This window comes from Nymphalis io, chromosome 22, assembly GCF_905147045.1.
Source record: "Nymphalis io chromosome 22, ilAglIoxx1.1, whole genome shotgun sequence".
Lineage (NCBI taxonomy): Eukaryota > Metazoa > Arthropoda > Insecta > Lepidoptera > Nymphalidae > Nymphalis > Nymphalis io.
This window is the reverse complement of record NC_065909.1, coordinates 2,033,883-2,049,757: the sequence shown is the minus strand read 5'-3', so window position 1 is coordinate 2,049,757 and position 15,875 is coordinate 2,033,883. Positions and strand designations below refer to the sequence as shown.

The 15,875-nt window shown below is 33.3% G+C and overlaps 1 protein-coding gene across 1 annotated transcript in view; it reads left to right on the top strand.

Annotated features, from left to right (window-relative positions):
- LOC126777042 (uncharacterized) overlaps positions 1 to 15,875 on the top strand; it is a 234,491-nt gene that overhangs the window by 16,310 nt on the left and 202,306 nt on the right. Inside the window, exon 2 of the mRNA XM_050499889.1 lies at positions 8,176 to 8,205. The gene's annotated coding sequence lies outside the window, so the exon portion shown is untranslated. The remainder of the gene's footprint in view (positions 1 to 8,175; positions 8,206 to 15,875) is intronic.

The window sequence follows — 15,875 nt, the reverse complement described above, 5'->3', positions numbered from 1 at the left end:
ACAGTTTTTGAGACATGTTGGAGAGAAAGCAACTGATCGAGTTGGATCGCTGAAGTGTTCTCGTTGATCAAAGTTAGATCGGTGCCCTGAACCCGCTTCACGGTGTTGTTACTCGATAAAACTGTTAATTTATTTATTTTAATAAATTAAACTACTGTTAAGCTCTGAAAGTTGTGTTTGTAATTATTAATGACGATGTCAGAGATAATAAATTTAGGCGGGTATACGACGTCACTTATTAGAATAGCAACACCACACAACGTGATGTATGTCATGTAGGTTGGTCGGTTGTCAGACGTCAAGTGTGAAAAATATAAGATGGGTGCCTATTTTATTATGTAGCCGACTGATGGAAATATAAAATATAAAGACATAAATAGAAATATAAAATATAAATGTCAGTAGCGCGTGTGATCATTTTGTCGAGTCACCTCCTTGGTCTCTTGGTCTCTTGCTCTCAAGACAGCGCCAGCGCCGGACGACAATGGCGGCCATTAAAATGGCAATCCATTTGAATCCGCGACATATATATCGGCAATACTGTGGAGCCGTCATTGATTTAGACTATTAAAATTGAAACGAGAGTGATAGTACTTTTTGTTGTTATGTCAATGGCGGAACGTCAAACGGAGAGCCATATATCGTGGTGGGATGAACGGGTCGCCATAATTTTAATTACTTTTGAATTATAATACAAGGTGGATTTAGTGTGTCTATATTTATCTATTGTCTCTACACTCCGATTTATATATTGTATATCAAGTTTTCACAACATTAAGGGTTGTTAATAATTCGTAACATGAAGCAACTACTGTATGTACAGCGAAGTGAATTCCATGCAAACTTGGAACTTGTTAGTCCCACATATATATTATTATAACACATTATAATAGCTTTACTCAACCTCAACATGTATTATATATAATTACTATCGTTTGTCATTCTTCATAAATATAAAATCTTTCATACTTAATTTGATTTAATATGTGTATATTATGTTTTAATTCAATTATTATAACAAGTTTTTTGATTAATTGTTTTCTTTGTGGTACGACTTTGTACAAGCCCGTCTGGGTAGTTACCACCCACTTATCATATATTCAACCGCTAAACCGCAATACTTAGTATTGTTGCGTTCCGGTTTGAATTGTGAGTGAGCCAGTGTAACTACAGGCACAAATGACATAACATTTGTGTTCCCAAGGTTGGTGGCGCATTGGATATGTAAGGAATGGTTATTATTCCTTACATCTCAATGCCTATAGGCGGCGGTGACCACATACTATCAATTATTGGCCCATCCACCTGCCTATAAAATATAAAATAAATTGTAATATTTTAAAAAATCATCAAACGGCTTCATTTTGTCTCTTCAATTAATTAAAATGCATATCGTTAATGTAAGTATAATTTGAATAGTACTAGTGTAAATAAATGAACAATATAACTATAACCCTATCAACTCGCATTGGAGCAACGTGGTGGAATAAGCTCTAAACCTTCTCCTCAAAAGGGAGAGAAGGCCTTAGCCCAGCAGTGGGACATTAACAGGCTCTTACTGTTACTGTACAATAATTACGAAAGCATTGAAAACACAACACTAAACTGCATTAATGACGTCATGAACTCGTAAATATCGTGATTTTAATTTCACGAATATTGAGGACTAATCCGTGTAAAATTGCTTTCATGGTTTTCCTTATTTGGTTGCGAAGATGAATGGCTTTTAGGGTGCTCAAAGGTTTTAGTTTATTTATATTTAAAAGTAATTCAAAGCGTTTCGAATAGTTTCGATTTATTTTGTAACGAAAATCACTTGAAACAAGTTATTGATAGCTACTGTCTTATTTGTAATTAACAGAAGTGTTATGATAAAACAGAAATATTTAATTGGCACTTGAATCTATGTTCACTGTCGCAGATTTAATAATAATAAGAATAAATTTATTTATTTAACTATTTATTGATTTAACTAGATTATATATTAATGGAAAAGTTTTAATGGGTTTTTAAATACTGTTATTATTTATAATCATATCAATTTATAAGTCAGCCCTACCACCAACAACAAAATAAGAATAAATATTATTTACTTACTTTAGTTTTTGAAACGAGATGACTTAACAATTTCGGTATCTGTATCGGAATGGAGATAAATTTAATGCAACCATTTTTCATTTCAATACTCCGCTTTAAAATTATTATATTTTAAAATGTCTAAGAGATGTCTCGCTCGATCATATTCTTAAATTCAATATCTTAAGAATGCAACCGTGATGTAGGATATGCTGGTTGCATTTTTGGGCTTTTCACGTCCTTCTAGTTTAAATTTTACAGGAAGAAGGATAAATAGCATTATATGTTTTGAAGACAAAAATCTTGTTCTAATTTTATTTGAAAAACATCTTAATTAAAAAAAATTATTATTCTATAACTATAATGATATAAATTTCGGCTGGTTCTTTGTGAAGGTGGCTAGCTTATAAATCAGTTCATCCCAATGTATAATTTTTTATTAACGCTAGAAAAACGCATTACCCGTTTCCCACACGGGAACCGTGGGTAGTATGTGGCGCCATGTGGTCCAAGGCGCCGAGTGCGCCCCGAACATCAGAATATTTACTAGAAAAACAGCGGTACCCTTATAGTATGTAAGTGTGTATTTGGTGTAACTTAGTATATATATCCTTTAGCTATAAGACTATATAATTAGCGACTTCATTATTAAACGGACAGTATCATTTTAACATTCGAGTGTTTCAATACTATCTTCCCTACACCCTTTCCCACTTAACGAGGAACGCTACGGGATTGCTTGCGCATGTTACCGTGACTCACATCTCGAGGTACCACGTTCAACCTTATGTCAACAAAAAAAAGTATATTCTCTGATGAGCAAAGCAACAGCGCCTCTATCTAGTATATCTTTATTACCACAATAAAATTAATGATTAATGTGATAATTATATTATTAGTGGTTGCAAGATGTGTATCCGAGTTCCAAGCCCACTTACATATATTTATGTTTCAATTTAGATTATTTTTGTAATGCAAAATAACTTATTGAACTAGAAAATATGATAAAAAAAAACGAAGTCAACGTCAAAATCTCCATTCAATATTATATACTTACTCATTGATTGTCAAAAAACGAAAGATTCGTAAGGACGCGGATTTCACGCCTAAGATAAATGAACGGAAGAAAGTCAGCATTTTCGTTCTTTTAATTGGAGGTGCTCTTTTCATTCCCAAGGTATAATAATCTAAAATCTATAGATATACGAGTAAATTCATACATTCTCTATGGTCTACTGAGCTTACTTTGTGCTTTGTGCAAGTATGTCTGTGGATGAACTACCTACTTATCACATATTCTACCTTCAAAGAGTAATTCTTTGTATTACCCTGTTTCAATTTAGACGGAGAGTGAGCTAGTGTAATTAAATTAATCCTAAAATTGGGGGTGGATTAGTGATGTCCATAGGAATATTTAACCTTTCTCCGATTGTGAATGTCTATGTATTTTTTATAAGATGGTAACCATCACTTACATCGCTAATGCGCCACCAACCTTGAGAACTAATATGTTATGTCCCTTGTGCCTGTAATTACACTGGCTCACTCACCCTTCAAACTGGAACACAACAATACCAAGTACTGCAGTTTTGCGGTAGAATGTCTGAAGGTTGCGTTTTACCACTAGATGGCAAATTTGTCAGATTGCCTTCCTCTATAAAATTAAGTTGTCATTGTCTTCAAAATTAAATAACAGTTATGCAAATAAGTAAGCTTGTTAAATCCACGTAGACACAAATCCGCTATTACAGTTTATACTGCACGTATGCGAATGTGGCGACAGAACAAAAAAAAACCATTTCATTCATTCATAATTACGTATCACATTCATCAATAATAATAAAGTACTTTGATAACATTTGTAATTGTAAATCAAAATAGGACTTCTTCATTAATATTTGATTTAACGTATTTATTTTATTCAGACTCTTTGCCGTAAACATTTATCAACTAAAAAAAGTTAAACCATTGTATCAAATGTAAATGAAATTTCTTTTTTAAAATCAAGACGAAATAAAACTCGCTTAATTAGAATTCGGGTAGTTTATTAAGATTTAAATTTAATCTAACAAACCTTATTTATAGCTTGTTTATAAATTACATTACATTTAATTAAGTAATAAATAACAGCTAGTAATGTTACAATGCATGCTCATTGCATTACACTTGGTAATTTTACTATCAAAACCATGTTTATTCCTTGCTATTATTTAAGTACATATGATCAGTGGCTAGAACATGTTATTTATAACCGAATGTTACGGGTTCAAGCGGAGCGTGCACTATTGCATTTCATGCGAATAAAATGGCTAATGTGAGTCAATTAATTCACAAGAACCTTCACTAATTATACACATATAACATTCCTTCGTTGGTTTTGAGTTTATGGCGATCCTACCGAGAGAGAAACATAGGAATTTTGTTTTATAATACATTTTGTAGTGTTTTTTACACTTGATATTATATTACATTAAAAATTAAATCCAGCAAGGAATGTCAAAAGCGCAATAGTTTACGGGTGCCTTGCGATGTAAAGGTCGCAGGTTCAATCCTGACCCCTTGCTTTACTCCTAATTTAAGGGGAAAAATAGGAATATAAAAAAGTCTTTAAAAGAGAAACTTTTTCTTAAAAAAAAAAACAAATTTGCTACTATTAAAAATGGCCATTACGGGACACCATTCAAATATACTTAAGATAAAACTATTAATATTAACTTAAGAAAAACTTAAAATAAATAAAACATACAATTTCATTGATAAAATAAATATATTTTTATGACTATAATAATATATAGCAATGAAGTATATAGTACGCACCTCGCACACACGATTGAAAGGAATGGAGATCGGATACGACAATCTCCGTGGTTTATAAGTCGTTCTTAACTTTAAGGCGCTAATAGATATTTCAAATCAATAATACAAATATGTTTAAGCCAGTAGAGTTATTCTTTAAGAACAAACTCGAAATTCACCGCAGAAAACGATCGTGAAATGTCAGAAAGTGATATGCGACATTAACCACGAATTCAGTGTAATTAGAGTCACAAGGGACATAAAACCTTAGTTCCCAAGGTTGGTGGCGCATTGGCTATAAGCGATGGTTGACATTTCTTACAATGCCAATGTCTAAGGGCGTTTGGTGACCACTTACCATCAGGTGGCGCATATGCTCGTCCACCTTCCTATTCTATAAAAAAAAAAAAAACCATAATAATCTTGACATTTCAAGAATACACGCATCATTATAGTATGATCAGATCGGTTGTCACATTTCACAGGTGAATGAAGTTCTTACATAATCGCACTGCTGACGCCTTTTGCTAAGATCTTCACTTCAACCACTGGACAATGTCGACCTCCCATTAAATTACATTCTAGCCGAAATCCAGATTAAGCTAGGCCAACTATTAAGCTGTTCAACGAGCAGAACTGGCAACACGTGTTCGGAAGTGGATTAAATTCGAAAGTTAAATTACTAAAGTTCAACACAAATGTAACTTATTTAAAAAGTCAAGCGTAAAATTGAACCCCTCGTTTTAAAGATCTTTTTATTATAATCGTTTCTTAAGCGCTTTGTTTTAGCGTTTTATAATAAAATCATTTCGTATTCTTATAATTTACTTGTCGACGGTACAGATTTTCATCTGAACCGATGATGCCGAATTCAAATGCGGACAAGCACATCCAAAGTTTTATGTACTTAATTTGTTTATAATTCATCTCGTGCTCAGTGAAGGAAAACATTGTGAGGAAGCCTACATGTGTCCCATTTCAGCGGCGTGGTGGAGTAAGGCGAGTAAGTCCCAGCGGTGGGACTTATACGACAATGCTACATTGTGTTTAGTTTGGAGCAGTTTTTTTAGGAACTTACTATATATATCTTCAAATCCCAATAGCCAATAACTCCGGTTCTGAATATAATTATTTTCGCGAACAATGACAAATAACTACGATTATATTCGTTTTCTCAAAGAACGCTAATCGGTAATTGTCTCATTAAATAGATACATAACATATTATTTTATAAGCCTCTTGAATTTCGGCAGAAGAATACAAATGGTAGTTTTGATGCTTTTTTATTCATGATTTTCCTAACAGAATTTAATTAAAATTTTACGGTGCATGAAACGGAATACATATTAGGATACAAATTATAAAGTCGTCACCACACAGGAGTGCCCTCTTTTTTATCTAAGGTGACATACCTTACTATTATATTTACTATTATATTATATTTACTACCAATATATCACGATACACTGATTAATATTTACTTACATATAATAAATGCAACTAAAGTCCTGAAATGAAACGCAAATTGATAAATAGGACGAGTGGCGGTGGTCCCCTGATAGTGGCCTATTATAGAATCTACTCCGTGCTCCGCTAAACTATCTCAGACTTATCTAATACTAAACTGATCACATCACGTTGGGTTTCTTTCGTGCGTTTCCCTTTAGTGTTGTTTTGTTTTGGTATCGTAAAATATTTTGACAAAACTCCTCATATGGAATCTGTCTTTTAAGAGCTTCACCATACGATGGAGTAATGTTGCTAATATTTCGGGCATTCATATTATATGCAAAGCCGAGATGGCCTAGTGGTTAGAACGCGTGAATCTTAACCGATGATCGTGGGTTCTAACCCGGGCAAGCACCACTGAATTTTCATGTGCTTAATTTGTGATTATAATTCATCTCGTGCTTGACGGTGAAGGAAAACATGGTGAGGAAACCTGCATGTGTCTAATTTCATTGAAATTGTCACATGTGTATTCTACCAACCCGCATTGGAGCAGCGTGGTGGAATAAGCTCTAAACCTTCTCCTCAAAAAGGGAGATGAGGCCTTAGCCCAGCAGTGGGACATTAACAGGCTGTTACTGATATTATATGCAATTCTTATTTACATATTCGTAAGTATAAGAATTTTTCTCATATTAAAGTGGGTTTTGTTAAAGATATACATAGAGAAATTTTATTAGTAGCACATTTTTTATGTTAACTCCGTTTGAAGATATGGGTCGAGAGAATACCAGTTAATACCTGTGATATCAGTTTTGTCTAGGGCTTACAGAAATACTCGAAACCACAAAAAAATTTATACTCCTTGCTCCTTATTGGTAAACCGGCTCCCTTGGTACGGTTGTGTACATACTATTATCATTAAATCAATTCCTGGCATTAACATTTTTATGGCTCTCCCTAAATCTTTAGAAATAAGTTATTTAATTCTTATAAAATGCATGATCAGTTTTAATAATTATTTTTAATAATTTCAATTATGATATCGCTAATTGATTTTCAAATTATTTCTATTATAACAATGACATTAATTTATAATTCAATTTTAATGATTTACTGATGATTTTTTTGTTACTTTTAATTTATAAATCTGGAAGTGTACACTGGCAATTGACATGCATATTATCAGTAACAGCCTGTTAATGTCCCACTGCTGGGCTAAGGCCTCCTCTCCATTTTGAGAAGAAGGTTTAGAGCTTATTCCACCACGCTGCTCCAATGCGGGTTGGTAGAATACACATGTGACATAATTTCAATGAAATTAGACACATGCAGGTTTCCTCACGATGTTTTCCTTCACCGTCAAGCACGAGATGAATTTTAATCACAAATTAAGCACATGAAAATTCAGTGGTGCTTACCCGGGTTCGAACCCGCGATCATCGGTTAAGATTTACGCGTTCTAACCACTAGGCCATCTCGGCTTATTAAATATATTATAATTGTTTTGTAAGCTAAAGATATAAATGCTTTATGTGTATGCTGTGAGTGTGCTTTTACAAATCAATAAATATGGAATAGTCTTTTAGGGTAACTCGGTTGAGCGCGATAATTTATTCAAAGCACAAAAAAGATCGATATGTGGCTTAAGACAGACATTTGTTAACCATATATTAAAGAATTAAAAACCGAACCTAACCCTCTTTGTACATTTATGAAGCATTATTACCCACTCATGTTTTATTTATAATTATAATTCTGTCACAAAAATAAGACACATGGTCTTCTTATATTTTTTAATGACTTACAGGCACAATCGATTGAAATTAAATAACATATTAATGTTTGTTCCAGGTTCATTCTGCTACCCTCAGGACAATTCAGGTAATTATTAAATATAAACCCTATTCTTCTAGTTAAAAATATTTTAATAATCACGAAACACAAATATCGTTAAACCTTACTGGTGGGTTTGTGCAAGCTCGTCTGGGTAGGTACCATCCACTTATAAGACATTCTACCCTAAAACACCACTACTCGGTATTGTTATGTTCCGGTTTGAAGGGTGATGAGTTTGAAGGGTGGTGAGCGAGCCAGTGTAATTACAGGCACTAGGGACATAATATCTGAGTTACCAAGGTTGGTGGCGCATTAGCGATGTAAGCGATGGTTAACATTTCTTACAATGCCAATGTCTATGGGCGTTGGTGACCACTTACCATCAGGTGGTTCATATGCTCGTCTGCCTACGTATATTATAAAAAAAACACTGTTATACAATTTGAATAATGTATTAATTTATAATTTAATTCAAATCGTCATTTCCATTAGCATTAGAACGCAACACTATATATAGGGGTTCTTTCCTTCGCTTCTTAAATCATTGATTACTAGAGATAAAATTACTTTGACAATATGATAAGAATCTTTAGCTAAGTTAATTTCATTTGTTATTCTCAAGTTTGGGATTTCAGTGCTCCTTAATTACGATACGATATTGAATTGAAGACTTAAAGACTTGCGAAAATGCTCTCTTGAATTCTTAATATTGGCGAATGTTACTAAAGTAGGTATTATTTGACCATTCATATTTTAAAGTTAATGATTTTCATATAGAGAATATGAGATATTAGAAGATCGAATAGGCACGCTTTTATAGTTACATAGTAATTATCGATTTTGTTTAAAGAGAATATCGTAGTGTACAGAAACGACATACCACGTGTATGTGTGCACTGCCTCGTTGGTGTCGTGGCTTGATATAGGGCTGCAAGCCCGGAGGTCCTGGGTTCAATTCTCAGATAGGGCCATTAAAATGTTATTGTCTTTAATTCTCATATATATTATAATAGCAGCCCGGATTCTAGAAGTTCGAAGTGTGTATACTTCCGTGCCTCGGAAAGCATATAAAGCCGTTGGTCCTGCGTCTGAACTCTTTCCGGCAGTGTTGGATTGTCGTCCCATCGGATAATAAGAGTTAGGCAATAGCGAGTGCACCTGTGTTTGCGCACACACTTGTGCGCTATAATATCTCCTGCATACTTTGCTAATCTCTCTTGAGATTGGCCACCGTGGCTGAAATCGGTCTGGAAGACATTATTATTATTATGAGAGTATGAATACGATTAATCACGTAATCAATAATGGACGTATATAGCTTAGACGAATGTGAAGCTTGCAATCGCTTTAATTATTGTTGGATGCATTTAATTAGTCTAACGGAACATTTTCGGTACTATAAACGGTTTTCTGTACTTTACCTGAACGTCCGAAGTTTTAATATTAGGAAAATTTACTTTTCAGTATAAAACCAAACCTTCCAAACTTTCCAAACCTTCTCCACAAAAAGGGAGAGGAGGCCTTAACCCAGCAGTGGGACATTCACAGGCTGTTACTGTTAAAGTTTTCCAGCTTCATAAAATTCCTTTCAGTAAATTTTGTATGACGCTTGCAAGGACTGACTAACAAACTATTTTGATGAAAATTCAAGGTTGAACGCGTAAAATACTAAAAAAAGTCTCACGCTATTGACCCAAAACTTAACGTTCAATGTATCTGCTGAATAAACTAACTCTCTTATTCGAGTCACTTTGGCGGTAAATACACCTCTAGAATGTTCTATCAAATCGATTGAATCCGAAATTGCATTTTGAAATGGACGTTTATCAGCGATTTGTATATTCCGTGAACTCATTTGTTCCTCAAAGAAAATAGATTTGCACGTAAATTTCGTCGAGAAAACGTATGGTATATGATTACGAATGTCATCTATAGCAAAACTGCGAACTCGGATACGAAACTTCGAAAATATTTCTAGATTGAATTCTGTTTTCATATTTTCAAATTGTCAATTTTCAATTCGTTGACGCTTCAAACGCTCTTGTTGTAGGGAGATGAAATTCGTGAACGTTTTAATTTAATTGGAATAAATAGTTAGCGACATGTTTTTTGACACGTTTTTTTTTGCTAAAAACACATGCAAAATAATGCTTAATGTTGCTATTTTTTGCAAAAATTTAGTGGGCTTATAATTTTACTATAATAGATTTTTGTTTAAAAAAATAAAACACTTGCATTTATTTTAGAAGCAAAGATAAAAATTATTCAAATAACTTTAGTTTTAGATTAGACGATCACTTGTTTAACCCTTAATAGACCAGCGTTTGACCGTTGATTTGCCTGATGTTAAGCATTGACACGGTCTAGGCTGTAGCTCGCCTAGAAGAAACCTGTTTAATTGGTAATTGTACTGTTTACTTGAAAACTTCTTCGAGAAAATGATGTTTACGATAATTCACTTGGTGGAAGCGAGAAGACTGTCAAAATATGACTATCATGTGTATAACACCAAAAAAATGTTAATATAAACATCACATAGGGCTCTATCTCACGAAATTTCTTTTACCAGACGTTTTACAGATAGACTACCTGCGGTGGAACTATTATGTATCATATGTATTCAGTAATATTCTAATTTAAAAAATCGTGATATTCCAGTTATTAAAATATATACGATGAATCATATTGAGTTTAACTGTGAAATTGTTTACTTCGTAGGTATACCAGGGAGCCAATTCTACGAACGAATTGTCACTTTATCGAAGCGTGATCGTTGCAGTTTATCCGTTTTCCTATTCTTTAATTTAATTATTGACTATTTTCATAAAAGTTAACAATATATTGACGTTTGTTAAATTAAATTCGTGATAATTCGGTATGTTTAACCATACACGTTTGGTTAAATTAGCTGATAGCCTGCTGCTTCAAAGCAGAAAACACCCTATCCCAGCTGTGTGACATTAACTTCCACGGAGTAATAGAGCGATGTGATATTGCACCGAATAGTTTTCAGGCTCCAATTGATATTAATTTGTAATACTACGTAAAACAATATATATTGTTTTGCTCTTAATGGAAACTTGATTGCTGTATGTGTTATTTTATTATTATTTATTTATTATTTTACTATTTATTTACTGAAAAATTTAAATAAATATATATCTTCTAATTTTTTAATCTTTAAACTTAAATTCATAAGCCGAGATGGCCCAGCGGTAAGAACGCGTGAATCTTATCCGATGATCGAGGGTTCAAACCCGGGCAAGCACCTCTGAATTTTCATGTGCTTAATTTCTGTTTATAATTCATCTCGTGCTTTTTGGTGAAGGAAAACACCGTGAGGAAACCTACATTTGTCTAATTTCACCGAAATTCTGCCACATATGTATTCCACAAGCCAGCATTGGAACAGCGTGGTGGAATATGCCCAAACTTTTTGTTCAAAACCAAACAGCAGTGGGACATTTACAGGTTGTTACTGTAAGCTTAGATTCTGATGCAGACACATTAAAATACACCAAAGGGACGGACAACATGTCTGTGTAGATACAAAATACTAGAATGAAAAAACTTATCCACCCGTAAAAATACACAGCAAAGAAGCCGGCTTTTAACTTTTTATCTACTATTTCTATCTTTTACCAAGTTGCTGGCGTTAATTCTTCTATTGCACTAAAGTCTTGTTTATAGAAAAGAGAACAAATAGAGATTTCAAGGGAATCTTCAAATTAATTTAAGACTGCAAAGCGATTTCCGTTGACGAGGTTTGGACTTCAAACATTAATTATTTCTTGTAAAGGATTTGCTTCAAAGCTATCGGTACTTCGACATCCATCGTTTCGAAGTTTAATCTAAAACTTTGTTTTTAATTGGTGTTTTAAGTTCGATATATCTTTATTGTTTGATAAAATATCAATTTTGAAATTAATTAAACAAAAAAAAATGTTCAAACGCATTCATTTTAGTTGAGTTAAACTGTATGCAGATTTAAGTCATTTCGTATCTTGGAGGAGGACATAGTGGAGTTATGGATAAAATCAATGGATGGAGTCATTGGGAACAGCTGGTTTATTATATCTAACTGATCGTTGATCAGTTACCAGGTGTCAATGGTATACTGGTATTGGAATGTGAAAGAAAAGTTCAATCCTGATCGCTCAACCGGAGTGGAAAATGAATTTTATTTAATTAATTAGTAAGTCAAATATATATTAAGAAAAACATTTTCTTATTGCTTATATAAAAATAGTGTAACAAAATACATATCAATTATAGGCTAACTTAACATTCGAACTAAAAATTCTCTAATTGACAAAAAAAAACCACCTTTAACTTAAATATCAAAATATATAACTGAATATTGACATTAGCATAAACTAGTAAATAACATTATAATTATAGTGAATTTCTTGACTTTGCAAATATTCCGTTTCCCTAAGTCATTATTTTATTACTTACATAACACGTACAGCGACATACAAAAATATATAAATGTATCGATTTTTTAAAAATTCATGACTATAATTAGAAGTTTCTGAAAATGTATATTATGTACAAAATATAAATTTTCTTAAATATCTGATGATGACGACTGGGTAGAGAGCTTATTGAAACCGTTGATTATATACAGCAACTGTCACAGAAAATATTGAAAGCGTGATTCAGCATTGCGTTTCATTAGGAGCTCACTTATGACCACCATGAGTTGTGCCTGTAGTTACACTAGTTAACTCACCCTATTAACCGAAACAGACCAATATAAAATATTGTTGTGCGTAGAATATCTGTTGAGTGAGTGGTACCTACACAGATGGGTTTGCACAAAGTCAACATAAAACATCAACATAAATGTAATCAACGTAACGTAAATATATAGGTCATGAAATCTTAGAATTAGTAAAACAGTTGATTTCAATACTAAAATAATGTGATTCTACACACATCGATTAATTAATAATAATAAAATCCTGGGACATTATTAACACACGGTCATCTGATCCAAAACTAAGAAGAGCCTGTACTATGGAAACCAGACAATTAATATACTACATATACTACTTTTCTTTTCCAAATGCATACTTATGTAGATAATTACACCCAGACTCAAGACAAACAGACATATTAATAAACACAAATGTCTGCCCTGGGTGGGAATCGAACCAACAACCTTTGACGTGAAAGGCAAGAATCTACCAACCACGGCAATCAGCCCGTCAATAATTCGTAGAATATTCCGAATTAAAAAAGGATTAACAAAAGGATATGTGATTTTAAGCAAACAGCGTTTGATGAATACATTTATATATTGAAGGATTAATAAAAGTTATGCGCGCCGTCACATATTAAAGCTTCCCCGTGTTATGAAAAATTCATACCTTCCCAACGTTTATCGAATTAGAATCTACAATTCTTTCATTTTTGAAAGAGAATAAAATTCTCTTTTCATATTATTTCGAATAAAACAGACATGGCCTAGTGGTTAGAACGCGTGAATCTTAATCGATGGTCGTAGGTTCAAGCCCGGGCAACCCGGGCAAGCCAACCACTGAATTTTCATGTACTTCATTTGTATTTATAATTCATCTCGTGCTTGATGGTGAAGGAAAACATCATGAGGAAACCTGCATGTGTCTGATTTCATAGAAATTCTGCCATATGTGTATTCTACCAACCCGCATTGGAGCAGCGTGGTGAAATAAGCTCCAAACCTTCTCCTCAAAAGGGATAGGAGGCCTTAGCCGAGCAGTGGGACATTAACAGGCTGTTACTGTATATTATTTCGTACCAATCTCTTGCCTGATCATGCTCTAGCATTATTATTATTTTTTATCTATATTTTTATATATTTAAGAAATGAAATAAAAAAATGAATATCCTAGCCAGGTGTCAGGTAGTAATTATTTAATTCCATTTAATGCAATTCAACATGATGATGATGTCCACTTTGACCGATTTCAGTCACCGCGGCCATTCTTAAAATCCCATACTATCCATGCCACACATGACCAGAAAGAGTTCGGGCGCTGGTCCAAAGGCTTTACGTGTTTTTCGAGGCACGGGAGTGTAAACACACGAAATTCCAGTCTCAGGATTGCTACTGTAGATTTATCGAAAAACCCAATAACTTTACCAGCCCGATCCGAATCTTGAACTGAGGTATATGCATATGCATCATAATAATTTAAAAAAAAGTAAAAAAATAAAAATCGCAGCTGTAATATCGCTAGCCCGACACCGACAAAATAGACACTAACGTCACTGAGCTGATGAAAATCATGACTTAATTAGTGGTGAGGCCTTGCAGTCTGAATAGCGCCCGTTCATAACATATTCTACCACCAAACAGCAAAATTCAACATCATGTTATATTCCGATTTAATGGGTGAGTGACCCAGTATAACTACAGCTCGATTAATCACGTTCTATGTATAAAACATTCGGTTATTGATTTCAAACGATCCAATAGAGCAAATGTTGGTTTAACGTCTTTTGTTTCAAACTGAAATGAAAAATGAAAATGTCCGTTTCATCAGTTATTGCCAAATAAAGTGCTCTTACAATCGTTTTGGTTTTAAATTGATTTGATTTAAGAGGTTTTAATAAAGCTCTTGATTTGTATTTGATATGAGATAGGTCGGTGGTCAGTACGCGTAAATATAGTTTTTTTTTTTATAATATAGAGAGGCTGAGATGTAAATGACCGACTTGATTCTTGACCAGAAAAATATGTTTGGTAAAAGTTATGGCTGAGGATGAAATCACTTAATGAAATATAATTTCGGTTATCAAGTTTAATTTTTATATTACGTATGAGCCAACAATTGAAGCTGTGAGGCTTGAAATCGGGACGAAAGATCGTATTCGTTTTCATATTTATCATATTAGCAAGAAATATTTCTTATATATTTCTTTTGAATATAATTTCAACTAGCTGAAAGCGAGGCTTCGCTCGCTTGGAATTCAGATTGACACGAAAATAGTTCAAAAGCCATCATATATACATAGTATGTTATTAATCTCATAATATTAAATAACAAATTCTTGTTATTGTAGAGAACTATCCATTTAATATTAATTGTAATAACAAAAATATACATTACTAGCTACCCGACCCGACTTCGCGCGGACGGCGGTCTACATAGAACGCTTATATCGTAAGACATATAACTAATGGTTTATGCGATACTCGTCTATTATATTACAATATTTATCATTATGCAATAAAGTATATATTAATTTTATACTAGACATAAAAATAAAATAATCATTCCGAGTTTTTAGTTAGGTAGATGAGGTATACGCATTTTTAATTCCACAGTCTAAACTTTAGATGACGCTAAGCAGGCTTCAATTAGTCATTAAAAATAATCTTATACGTAAAACCCATTATTCTGTTTCTGAATATACACATATATCGGTCAAAAATGCACGGATTAAATGATTGCTGGATCTCGAAAGAATTGAGTGTGCGTAATTACTATATAAAAAACTATCTTGCCCATTGTTTTCGTTAGAATCAGCATTATAATAATAATATCCAGGAACATTATTCACACACGGCAATCTGAGCTCAAACTAAGCGAGCTTGTACTATGGAAACCAGACAATTGATAAACTACATATACTACTTATCTTTTCTATTATTATTTGTAAATACATACTTATATAGATAATTACACCCAGACTCGGGACAAACAGACAGTTCTTGCACACAA